Source organism: Siphateles boraxobius, unplaced genomic scaffold (genome assembly GCF_051911475.1).
Source record: "Siphateles boraxobius isolate OS27281-9 unplaced genomic scaffold, OSU_SipBor_1 57, whole genome shotgun sequence".
Taxonomy (NCBI): domain Eukaryota; kingdom Metazoa; phylum Chordata; class Actinopteri; order Cypriniformes; family Leuciscidae; genus Siphateles; species Siphateles boraxobius.
Genome location: NW_027509183.1, coordinates 1,397,124 through 1,409,579, shown reverse-complemented (window position 1 = coordinate 1,409,579; position 12,456 = coordinate 1,397,124). Strand labels below are relative to the sequence as shown.

Below are 12,456 nucleotides of genomic sequence, written 5' to 3'. Positions count from 1 at the left end.
GTGAAAACAGGTGAAAACGGATGAAGAAGACGAGGAACAGGTGGGTAATTAAGGAAGTGAGTTCAGGTGTAGAGACAAGGAGGATTCTGGGAAGTGTAGTGAAGACGAAGACAGAGTGGTGCAGACGATGACTGGAACTTTTTTTTTTAGATATTAACCTAAAATATGAAATACAACTTGTTCAGATTTTTGGCTTTCATTTTATTGCCGTTTTAGAATAAAACATATTTCATAAAATATATATTTTATATAAAATATAAATAATTATATTTTTCATAGGCTATATGTTCATGTTGCAGCTTGGCTAGAACAATGCTGCTTACAGTTAAACATCTCTAAAATAGTGTGTATTTTTATCACCAAAACTAAGAATTTAAGTATAGTGCCAGATGTATTTGTATCAGGGGAAAGATTACAAGTTGTATCTGAATATAAGTACCTTGGTATTCTGATTGATTCCAAACTTTCATTTAAAGGTACAATATGCAGGATTTTTCGCCACCAGGGGTCGCTAACCTCTTACAATAACAAAGGCGTATATTGATGACGTATATTCCACATTAAGCTGAATTATGGATCTTGACGTTAAATTGATGGATCTTTTATGGATGAGTGAAGAAGAAGGGCACGATTGCTAGACGTATACCAGCGCCACACACAACGTGAGTCCCACGGATATAAAAGAATAAGGACATTTCATTATACCGAACTACACGCAAGTGCTGAATTAATACTCACACAGGTTAGTTTATTAGACGAATTAAACTTGAGGTAACGCAGCGCTGTTTCACTTGCTCTAACAGTTACAGTATCATCACACTAAACGGCATTTGAGTGTGTTGAATGTTGTTAGTTAGGTTGGGTGTTGGCTGTATGAGACTAAGTGCGTTAAGTTACATCAACATTAGAATAACATACAGATCATATTCTAACATTTCATCATGTTGAACTAAATAACATTGATTCGTTTTATGTACATTTGCTCACCTGTCTAATAAAACACATGCAACACTTGCGTCTCTGTCAAGTCGAAGTTATTCGTGGACGTGGAGTTCTCGGCATCTCGAAAGATGTTGATCTTCGTTTTAGTCCACTTTTTGTCTCAAAGTCTGCTTGCCATGGTCCAAAATGTTTGAACAAAACAACAACAGAGTGAGCGTCCTGCTAGGCATAACGGGCATAACCCAATTGTCAACGTCTGTCGCCATGGTTACTATGGCAGTACGAGGTCAAACCTGGCGGAAACCGAGGGTAACGCGGATATGACGCCATTGACTGGCGACTCCTCACCCCTGCTCACACGCCCCGTTTCCTTGTTTAAAATCGCAAAAAAGTAATCAACTAAACAAAATATATAACATTGGCCTAGTGGTTTTTGGATATTTTACTGCAAAAATCCTACATATTGTACCTTTAAGGCGCAAGTTAAAAAGGTCTGTAACCGGGTCAGATTTAGTTTATCAAAATTTAGATTTATTCGTGATTATATGTCGTCTGAAGCCGCTTTGATGTATATGCATTCCATGATTATTTCTCTTATTACCTACTGTTTAACTACTTGGTCGCAAGCTAGTATTACTACTCTGAAACCACTAGAGTCTTTGTATAAACAATCGCTAAAAACTCTTGATAAGAAATCAGTTCGGTTTCATCACTGCTCAATATTTAAAAAATACAACTTGCTAAGCTGGAATAACTTGATCAAATATGTACATATCTGTTTGCTGTTTAAGACTATACATAGCCTGTCTTCACCACTAAAACAGTTTGTGAACATTAGAACAACTGCTCACCGATCTACAAGGGGTGGGGAAAGAGGGGACTGTATTATCCCTCTCAAAAGAAGTAACTTTAGTCAGTCTGTGTTTTCCGTCAAAGCTGCAAGGGAATGGAACTCCGTCCCATCAACAATTAGACGATTACATGCTTTTGGTTCTTTTCAGTCTAATCTTAAAAAATGGTTACTGACAATTCAGCACTGTCAACATTAGTATTGTATTCTTGACAATAGACTACTTTGTACTAATTGTTCTTGGCTATGTTGCTCTCCTCTGTTGCCATCTTTCTCTTTCTCTCTCTCTTTTCTTTCTTTCATGTTTACTTTGTTTTAGATAATTCACGTTTATTTATTTTTTTATGATGTGTTTATGTGTGATGCTCTGTCTCTGTTTTTTTTAGGGTGACCGTTTAACATTCTGTCAAGGGTCTACAGATGAATAATAGCCTTTTGGGCTAATTCTGGCACGTTTACATTTATGTTTATGTAGGGACTGGGCTAAGTGGGTGAATCTGAATAACTAAATACATCCGGCTAAAGACCAAAAATCTCTGAATGTACATTAACCCAAAAACACACAAACACACACACACACACATTCCCCCACCAGTGAAGACCACACTCAGGACAGAGCGTGGTGTCCGATTACAAGACATTTTATGACTGATGTCCTTCCTTTGGGAATGTCTTCCTTTGGCCACTTCCTTTGTTGGGAATGTCCCAAAGGAAGTGGATTCCAAAGCGAAAAGAAACTTCTTTTCTTTAAAAGACATTTAACCAGATATATTCAATGTGTTTTTTATGTGTGTCCATTTGCCCATGTCACATTGGAATGACTATGATTTTATCATAGCTTAAAGTGAATTATAAATACCTTCATTATGCATTTTAAATATAACTGTCTATTCCCATAACTTGTACACATAGTTCTGGACACCTCCAGAATGCTTTCGGTGTGATCAATCAGAATACGTACAGTAATATCCAGTAAAATATAGTTTACTATGTTTTCCATCTTTGGAGTGAAAAGAGACCAAAACTAACATCACTGGTGTTCTTAGATAACGGCGTTTACGACCCAAAGGAATGTTCACAGAACTGCCACCCTCTCTGAATTCTAACCAAGGAGGAGAAATGAATCCTGTATTCATATATATATATATGCTATTATATATCCACTTGAGAATTGTATGAACAATGTATCTAAGTTCCCTATTTCATGAGTTGCCTTTTTGTGGTTTGGTCTATGTTTCTCGACAACTCTAATGCGATAATGTTTTAAACTTGGCCAACTAATGTTTAACCAAATCCATTTGTGGCAAGTTTGGTCTTGATAAACTCCAATCTTCATTCCCCATTTGTTAATTGACATTACATTTTGCTAAACTTGTGACACATTAGTATTATAAGAATTGTGAAGATTCTGCTCTTAAACACCCTAATTTCGTCCGTATCAAATGTCTCTCTCTTAGACAAAGAGCAATAAAAACCAAAGTCCCGCCTGTGAAATTCCAACCCTCTAATTGGCCAAGTCAACAGGAAGAGGCCGGATTTCTCCAAGGTGATAAATGACGCTTCCCCCCTCCGCTCGCCCTCTGTTACTTCGACTGTCTTCGTGTCATAATGTAAAAGTCTCGCCTCCGGGCGAGCTCTTCGCCTTTCTTTTATTTGTTTCTAGTTTAGTTTGTGTTTTTCAGTCTTAGATAAGTCTCCGTGTTTAATTCCAATCGACGAGTGAAAAGAACACCGCGTGACATATCTCTTCAGCAAATCCATCTACAAGGGACCTTTAAACGACCGCGTGCGTTTTGAAGGAGAAACACGCGCACGTGACCACGTGGCGAGAGACGCACACACGCTTCTTCACCAGCCATCAGGGGTGTAGTACCAAATTTTGGGCCCTGGGTACAAACCATCTAGCTGGCCCCCCCGCCACGAACTTTTGATTTGAGCGCGGCAGCTTCTCCAACCGGGGTGGGGGGGTGGACGGACTTTTGACATGAGCTCGGCGACTTCTAAGGGCCCCCCCCCCTGCCTCGGGCCCTGGTTACTCTGTACCCTTTTTCCCCCCGCTACCACGCCCCTGCCAGCCATGCGAAGATGTGACGTTAACTCCGCGTGATTTCCCCGTAGAGATCTTTATTTCTTTTCTTTGTTAGTCAAAGTTTTGTTTTCCGTAGTCGACTCTGTTCACTTCCACAAAGTGAAACAAACTTAGCCGAACTATTTTCCTTTGGTAATGTTACCCCAAAGACTTGGAAACTCCGTTCAACACGCGCTTGGCGTGAACAGCACCCAGTGACGCTTCCTAAAGGACTCCGCTCACGCACGCGCAGGAATGCCGCGACACAGAGAGACCCAGAAACTTAAGTATATCTCTTTATAGAGCTTCTAAGAAGCGTTAAGATGATGTTTTCGTGTTGTCACAGGCAGGGGACTGTCAGGGGAATGTTGCCAATGCTCTCTCTCTCTCTATCTCTCTCTCCCTTCCCCTCTCACACGTGTTTCCATTGTCCACACTCTATGCATTTCTCGTTCATCGATGCCTTATCGTGTATTGTTGTTTATTATGTTTGTAAATACATATATCCCATGTAACCGTAGTAAATACATAAGTAGTTCTGCCTTATTAAATTCATTATATTCATCTGATTGATGTACTGCCTTTTTGCTCATTTAAGTCCCTTAAGTGCCAAAAGATCTTATAGCAACAAGCTTACAAATTAAAGATACTTTAAAGAGTATGTGTTTATAGGGCAGGAAACCCAATTCTTGTGGCCACAGAATTGCTTTTCCTGAAATCCTATAAAGTAAGACGATATTGTGGATTCCCACAGATATTAATTTGACAATTGAGCTAATTAATTTAGCCTGTTTTGTAAGACGTGGTCCGTGTATTTAATTGCAATCAACTTGTGGTTAAGTGCAAGGATACACAGACATGCATGCAGGTAAAATGACATATCATCCCTTATCGGGAGTTTTATTAACATGTAAGACTGATCTAATCCAAACATGGATGAATAATTATTAATTACCAATTATTGATTATGATATGCAAATTCCCCACGGATTAGATCCGCCGCAGAGTCTTTACATTTATTAATGTGCATTGCCCCTGTAAATAATAATAAAAAAATAATAAAAAGAAATTTACATTATACATTTTCATAAACTCAAAATTCTAGAACTTTTTTTTACTTCTACAATAATCTGGCAAATGTCTTCATTAAAACAAGATCAACCATAGGTCTATATTCCAAAGCATTCTTAAATTACATCCATTTAAGTTTGGATAGTGATTTCCATGTATACAGTATGCAGGTAATCCTGTTGTTTATGTAAATTTTGTTACTGGTTTCATTAGAAACCAACAATTACCAGTCCTTGTCATCAATGGGAAATGTCTATTCCTACATATTAAATAAACTGAGAAAAAGAGACTGAATGAGTTGTAACGAACCCACCATTCTGGTAGCAACAGCAACATCAGCCTAAAATTCCTTCAAAATTTAAATCCTCTTTTGTGTCCACAGAAGAAATCACACCGGATTGGAATGACATGAAGGTTTGAAAATAATGATAGAATTTTCATATTTGGGAGAACTATCCCTTTAATGCAGCATTACTCTTTTTTTAGAGTCAGGAAGTAAACTATTCAAGAGTTCACAGATCTAATAATGTCAAGACTACCTCAGAACTGGAATGACTTCGAATGTAAATGATGAATGTTAGTCTGTAGATCCTCTGATATGAGACCCAGATCACAACTCTGATGAGCAGCTGTTTACAGTCTGACATAAAACACTTTAGGATGAACACATTTTTAAATGCAGAAAATTCATCCAGCCTCAAGAGGGAGCCATCTCACTTCTAGTACTTGTGCTTTTAAGTGTGTTTTGTAACAATCTTTCTTGGAGGATTGTATCTGTAATTTTAGATTCTGTTGGATATAGTGGACTGAATCTTACTGAGGACAGTGAAAAGGATGATGGGATACACGAGGGTGGTCTGAGCCGGTTTGTGCACTCGTGCTTTTCTAATATAATGGCTGAGATATTGGTGAGTCAAACTCGATCTGGTAGAAACTTTATCTGGACCCGAGAGAGAACCGATGATCTCTTCAACGGCTCCTCCAGAAGATGCTCAATGTCAGCTAGAAAACAGAAAACACACACAAGTTACACAGAAAAACAGTAAATAATTATCACTGATTTAATTAAGTTACAGTTTGATGATCTTCTTACTGTTTAATGCTCAAACAATGTTCTGTGTTGTTGGTCGTTGTCCATCACAGAAGCTTCTAGTGTTCCTAGTGTACGTCACTGAAACAGAAACAAGACACACACACCTCACTCATACATGCTGAGAAACACATTATGTACCAAATGTTCATTAAAGTCAATGAAATACTGTTAAAGAAATGAAACAGTGACTTCCCTGTGATATCGAGGCAGATTTGGCAGAAGTTTGTAGCCTCAGGAGCAGAAACCAACAGATCCAGTGAACCTTTCATCTTCACACCTGTTGAATAGTATCAGAAAACAAGAGCGTTCAGGGATTCAAGGTTATAGTTCTTGGCACACTTGTTGGTTTGTTCTAAGGAACTATGTCACCATTCACCTTCATTGGCCCTATTCGCACGGGATTAGTACTATCTGGGGACCTCGTGTGATTTAAAATTTACCCCCACACATCTGAATTTCATGTGGCGCATTCGCACGGGATAACCGAAGCCTGTGATTTTACTCAGATTTACTGACTTATCTCCCGGATATGACGTCAATAGGCTGTATTGCTTGGAAATTTATTTTCGTTATAGGTCTAGCTGTATGATATATTATGACATAAACAGAATAAAGTTCCTTACCGCATGCTGCTATACATGTCATTCATCTCCATCTAATCATTCTTTTTGTTTTTGCTCTTCTGATGATTTTCAGCTTTCACTTTCTGCAAATTGTGTATAGTTGTGTATAGCGATATGACCCAGCACCCAAAATACTATCAAAACACTCCAACACAGCTTCCATTCTTCGCGAAAGATGGATAAAAAGGAGCACATGAAACAAAAACCTTGAAAAAATTATATATACGATCCGGCCAAATCACAGCGATGTCGATTCGCACGGGACTAATATTATCACAGGACCTCGGTGTTCGGCGAAATATAGTAGCCTAGGTAATTTGCGGGGGAATTTTTACTTTACAAATTACAGACATGGCCGATTCACACGGGATAAAGATCTCAGACAACCTCCGCAATTATTACAAATTACTAGAGGTCCCCAGGTAATACTTATCCCGTGCGAATAGGGCTATTGTGTGGAAAATGATGCAAAGAACATGAATGGTGACTTGTGTTCTATACAGCTAAAAGTTGAAAGGGAGGTCTCAATGTCTTTTTAACCACATATTGCTGAGATTGTCCATGTACATTTGGATAAAATTAATTCTCTATTAACCTACCTGAATCTATTCATTTTTAACCCTAAGGACAGCCCTGGACGGATCTTATCTCTTCTGTTGAACTTGTGTTTTGTCCAAACCACTGTATTTTCAAACGAAATACTGTTGTTGAAATGAAACCGGTCTTACCTCCCCGTGATAACGAGTGATGGATCTGGGTTTGCTGAATGGGGTCTTTTGTTCCACAGAAGAAAGTTGCAAACTGCTTTGGATAAAATCATCTTACCTTCTTATTCTACTTACCATCATATCATCTGTTCTCCTTCTTCCTGAGTCTCCATCATTGTCCGACTCCGGTGCGAACATGTTAAGCTGAACACGCTAATGACAGTTTCGGACATTTTGGTTGCATGAGATTCTCCAGTTTTGCTGTTGCAAGAGTATCCGAAGCACGAGCTGTAAAGGCTCCGCCCTCTTCTGGAAAGGGGGCGGAGTGAAGCAGCTCATTGCATTTAAAGGGACACACACAAAAACAGGTGTTTTTTCTCACACCCAAATAAGGGCAAATTTGACAAGCTATAATAAATGATCTTTGATGTAATTTGAGCTGAAACTTCACAGACATATTCTGGGGACACCAGATACTTATATTACATCATGTGAAACAGTTATTTTACTTTATAAAGTTTTAAATATGGATACCTTTCTTACACAAACTCATCACTTCGCTTCAGATGGCCTTTATTAACCCCCTGGAGCCGTGTGGAACACTTTTATGATGGATAGATGCACTTTTATGATGACTAGACGCACTTTTATGGACTTCAAAACAGAATCGGCCATTTACTGCCATTATAAAGCTTGGAAGAGCCAAGTCCTTTTTTAATTTAACTCCGATTGTGTTCGTCTTGACATAGAATGTCATATACACCTAGGATGACTTGAGGGTGAGTAAATCATGGGCAAATTTTCATTTTTGGGTGAACTATCCCTTTAAGGCAGCATTACTCCTTTTTTCTACAATCAGGAAGTAAACTAGTCAAGATTTCATAGAAATAATAAAGACGAGACTCCCTCAGAACTGCAGGGAAACACTTCAAAGGTACATGATGAATGTTAGTCTGTGAATACTCTGATTTGAGACCCAGATCACAACTCTGATGACCAGCTGTTTACAGTCTGACATAAAACACTGCAGGTCAGCCTGTCTGACAGACATTTCTGGCCAGATGAAGGACCACCACCTTCAACTAAACCCTGTGAAGACAGAGCTACTTGTGGTCCCGGCCAACCCAAAACTTCATCACAACCTCTCCATTCAGCTAGGCTCATCATCCATAACTCCATCAAGGTCAGCCAGGAACCTTTGGGTTGTAATTGATGATCAGTTGAAATTCACAGACCACATTGCTAGAACTGCCCTGTCGTGTAGATTTGCCTTGCACAATATTAAGAGGATCAGGCCCTTCCTAACAGAGCATGCTACACAACTCCTTGTCCAAGCACTTGTTCTATCCAGACTGGACGATTGTAATGCTCTCCTGGCTGGACTTCCAGCTTGCTCTGTCAAACCTCTGCAACTGATCCAGATGCTGCAGCCAGAATGGTCTTTAATGAGCCAAAGAGAGCACACGTCACTCCTCTCCTCACTAAATTGCACTGGTTGCCAGTTGCCGCTCGCATTAAATTCAAGGCACTGACATTTGCCTACAGAACAACCACTGGCACTTATCCCTCTTACCTAAACTCATTACTTCAGACTTACGTGCCATCCAGAAACTTGTTCTCTGCTAGCGAATGTCGTCTTGTGGTACCATCTCAAAGAGGCACAAAATCTCTTTCTCGGACCTTTACCGTGACTGTTCCCTGTTGGTGGAATGATCTGCCTAACTCAACCAGAGCTACTGAGTCAGTAGCCACTTTCAAAAAACTGCTGAAGACGCATCTTTTTCGGCAGCACTTGATTCAGTAATACTAACACTTTCTCTTCTCTTCTATTCTATTAAAAAAAAAAAAAAAAAACTGCACTAAAATTAAACTGAGAGGGGTTATAGCACTTACGTATTGCTGTCCTACTGTTAGTTTAACTGCTTCTATTGTTCTCATTTGTAAGTCGCTTTGGATAAAAGCGTCTGCTAAATGAATAAATGTAAATGTAAAATGTCAGGGTGAAAGTATTTTTAAATGTTCAAGAGGGTGCCATCTCACTTCTAGTACTTGAACAACTCATGTTAATTTACAACTGGAGATTTTGACTATATTTTTTTCTTTTGATTCCCATTTTGCTTCTGTTGTAAAACTTTTATCATTACACATCTCCATTTCTCTATTATTCTGGCTGATGCAGAAACCATGGTACATGCATTAACTACTTTGCATCTGGATTATTGTAATGCTTTGTTAATAGACTTACCAAAAAAGTGTATCAGAAGATTTCAGAATGTACAAAATTCTGCTGCAAAAGTGCTTAACTCGACCACGTGCTGTGCTCACATAACTGCCTTTCCTGCATGATCTACATAGGTTACCTGAAGAGCATCTTGCACACTTTTCAATCCACATTTAACATGACTCCAAGATTTAATTAAATTCACTTATTTAATTATATCTTGGATATCATTATATATCAATAACTGAATACTTTAAATTAATTTACTGCATATACAAAACAAAAAAAATTATATTTACATTTATAAAAAAAATACTAATTTGTATGATTTGTCTAAACCCATGTGATGGTTAGGTTTAGGGGCGGGGTCAGGGGTAGGTAATTCGTGCAAATTCATACGAATTGGGCAACTCGTAAAATATGTACAATTTAGCAAAAATCTTACTAATTCGTACGAGTGAGGTTGTATGAATTTGTACGAATTAGCCACCTCGTAAAATTGGTACGAATTGCCGGGAGATTGGGTTGGTTGCATCATGCATTCATTTAAAGATACCCCTGCTAACATCCCATTTCAGGCTTTAAATGGTCTAGTTCCCTATATCTGTCTGGTCTACTTGTTTTAATGTGAAATTATATACGCATACTGAATGGTTAAGTTGACCAAAATGCAGCAATAAAAACTCTCAGTCAGAATGGCACCTCCTTATTGGCCAGCTCCAGTGTCAGCACACGCATGTGTCGTGGTGATCACGTGACCAGCGTCGGCCAATACTGAGCCAGCATTCTGACGTAGAACCCGAAAGCGCTGCACTGTTTACCACGTCAACAGCATAGGAGTCTGACTCGGACGAGAAAAAATTGTTGAATAAAGTCATTATTTTTGCTCACAAAAAGTATTCTCATCACTTCATAACATTAAGGTTGAACCACTGGAGCCACATGGACTATTTAACGGTGTCTTTACTACCTTTCTGGACCTTGAAAGATGCAATGACATTGCTGCCTACGGATGGTTCAGAAAGCTCTCAGACTTCATCAAAAACATATAAATTTGTGTTACAAAGATGAACGAAGGTCTTACGGGTTTGGAACGACATGAGGTTGAGTAGTTACTGACAGAACTTTCATTTTTGGGTGAACTATCTGGGAAATGCTAACTTTAGCGTGCTAGCATTGAAAGCATACGATCCCACCCTCACTGCAAATGAGTTATTTTGTTCCACAGAAGAAAGTTGCCAATTGCTTTGGATAAAATCATCTTGCCTTCTTATTCTACTTAACATCATGTCATCTGTTCTCCAAAAACCTACCTGAAATGATTCCGTTTTAACTTTTGCAAAATTTTCCATACTTCATTGTCATTAGAGTAAATAAAAACACTAAACAAGTGTCTTATTTATTTATTTATTTATTTACAACAGCCTCGACCTTATCAATGACAACAGCCTCGACAGGCTCGATGAAGACCGCATTGTCAGGTTCAATGACATCAGCCTCGACATTATCAATGACAACAGCCTCGACAGGCTCGATGAGGACCGCATTGTCAGGTCCAATGACATCAGCCTCGACATTATCAATGACAACAGCCTCGACAGGCTCGATGAGGACCGCATTGTCAGGTCCAATGACATCAGCCTCGACATTATCAATGACAACAGCCTCGACAGGCTCGATGAGGACCGCATTGTCAGGTCCAATGACATCAGCCTCGACATTATCAATGACAACAGCCTCGACAGGCTCGATGAGGACCGCATTGTCAGGTCCAATGACATCAGCCTCGACATTATCAATGACAACAGCCTCGACAGGCTCGATGAAGACCGCATTGTCAGGTTCAATGACATCAGCCTCGACATTATCAATGACAACAGCCTCGACAGGCTCGATGAGGACCGCATTGTCAGGTCCAATGACAACAGCCTCGGGGGTCATTGCATGACTATCAGAGGAAACGGGTTGCTCAAGCAGCAGCACAAATGGCCACATTTGTTCGCCGGATAGATTCAGCAGCCGAACAAGGTGTATTAGAACTAAAGCAGTTTGGTACAGCACTGACCCAAAATGTATGAGGTTGAACCCATTTGAGTACAATTGAAAACTGTTATATAAAACTAAACAGATCTTTGCTATAACTTGAATATACTTGTAAAATGATGAAGGTTTACCGGTACTAAACAGCTGGTTTGCTCTGGTGGCTGATTCTGGTGAGGTGCGCACAGGTGCCATGACTCCAGTGGGTTTAGATAAGGCAGATTTGTCGAAGAGAATGAGAGAGGCTTCCTTTTCCTTCTTAAGATACACGCAAAATGGCGCACAAGCCACACAAGTCACTCAATATATTTTACATCCGTCTAAACGTGACAGATTTTTATTGGCCAGAATAAAACAGTCATCAGTGACGTCAGAATTTGGAAAGATTCTAGAAGATTCTTTTTATTTTCAAAAATATAACATAAAAAAAACATAATACTCTACAATGAGTAATATATTCATTACAGTATTTTAACATTTTTTAATGTTTAATAAAAAATACAACTTCATTGTTAGTTCATTGTCGCTCAGTTCCATTAATAATCAGATCATTGTTTGATTCTTGAATAATAGTAAATATTAAAATGAACTTAGATTAATAAATGCTTTAGAAGTATTTTTCATTGTTAGTTCATGTTAACTAATAGTTAACTAATGAAACCTTATTGTAAAGTATGCCAAAAATATCATCTTTTCCTAATGAAAGAGCCAACACGATGTTGCCCATTTGTCTTTGTTAATTATTGATCTTTTATGATATGAATTTATATGAATAATTTAATATGAATGTGATTTAACAAAAATAAGAACATGTCAGGGGGAAAAAAGGCAGGATCTGTTA

The 12,456-nt window shown here is 38.7% G+C and overlaps 1 long non-coding RNA gene across 1 annotated transcript; it reads right to left on the bottom strand.

The window, feature by feature from the left end:
- Positions 1-4,729: 4,729 nt before the first annotated feature.
- LOC143715273 (uncharacterized) lies at positions 4,730-11,895 on the bottom strand. Its single transcript, XR_013195705.1, has 2 exons — positions 11,750-11,895; positions 4,730-6,301 (listed from the first exon to the last, which is right to left on the bottom strand). It is a non-coding gene; the product is annotated as an uncharacterized LOC143715273 (long non-coding RNA).
- Between the last annotated feature and the right edge of the window lie 561 nt (positions 11,896-12,456).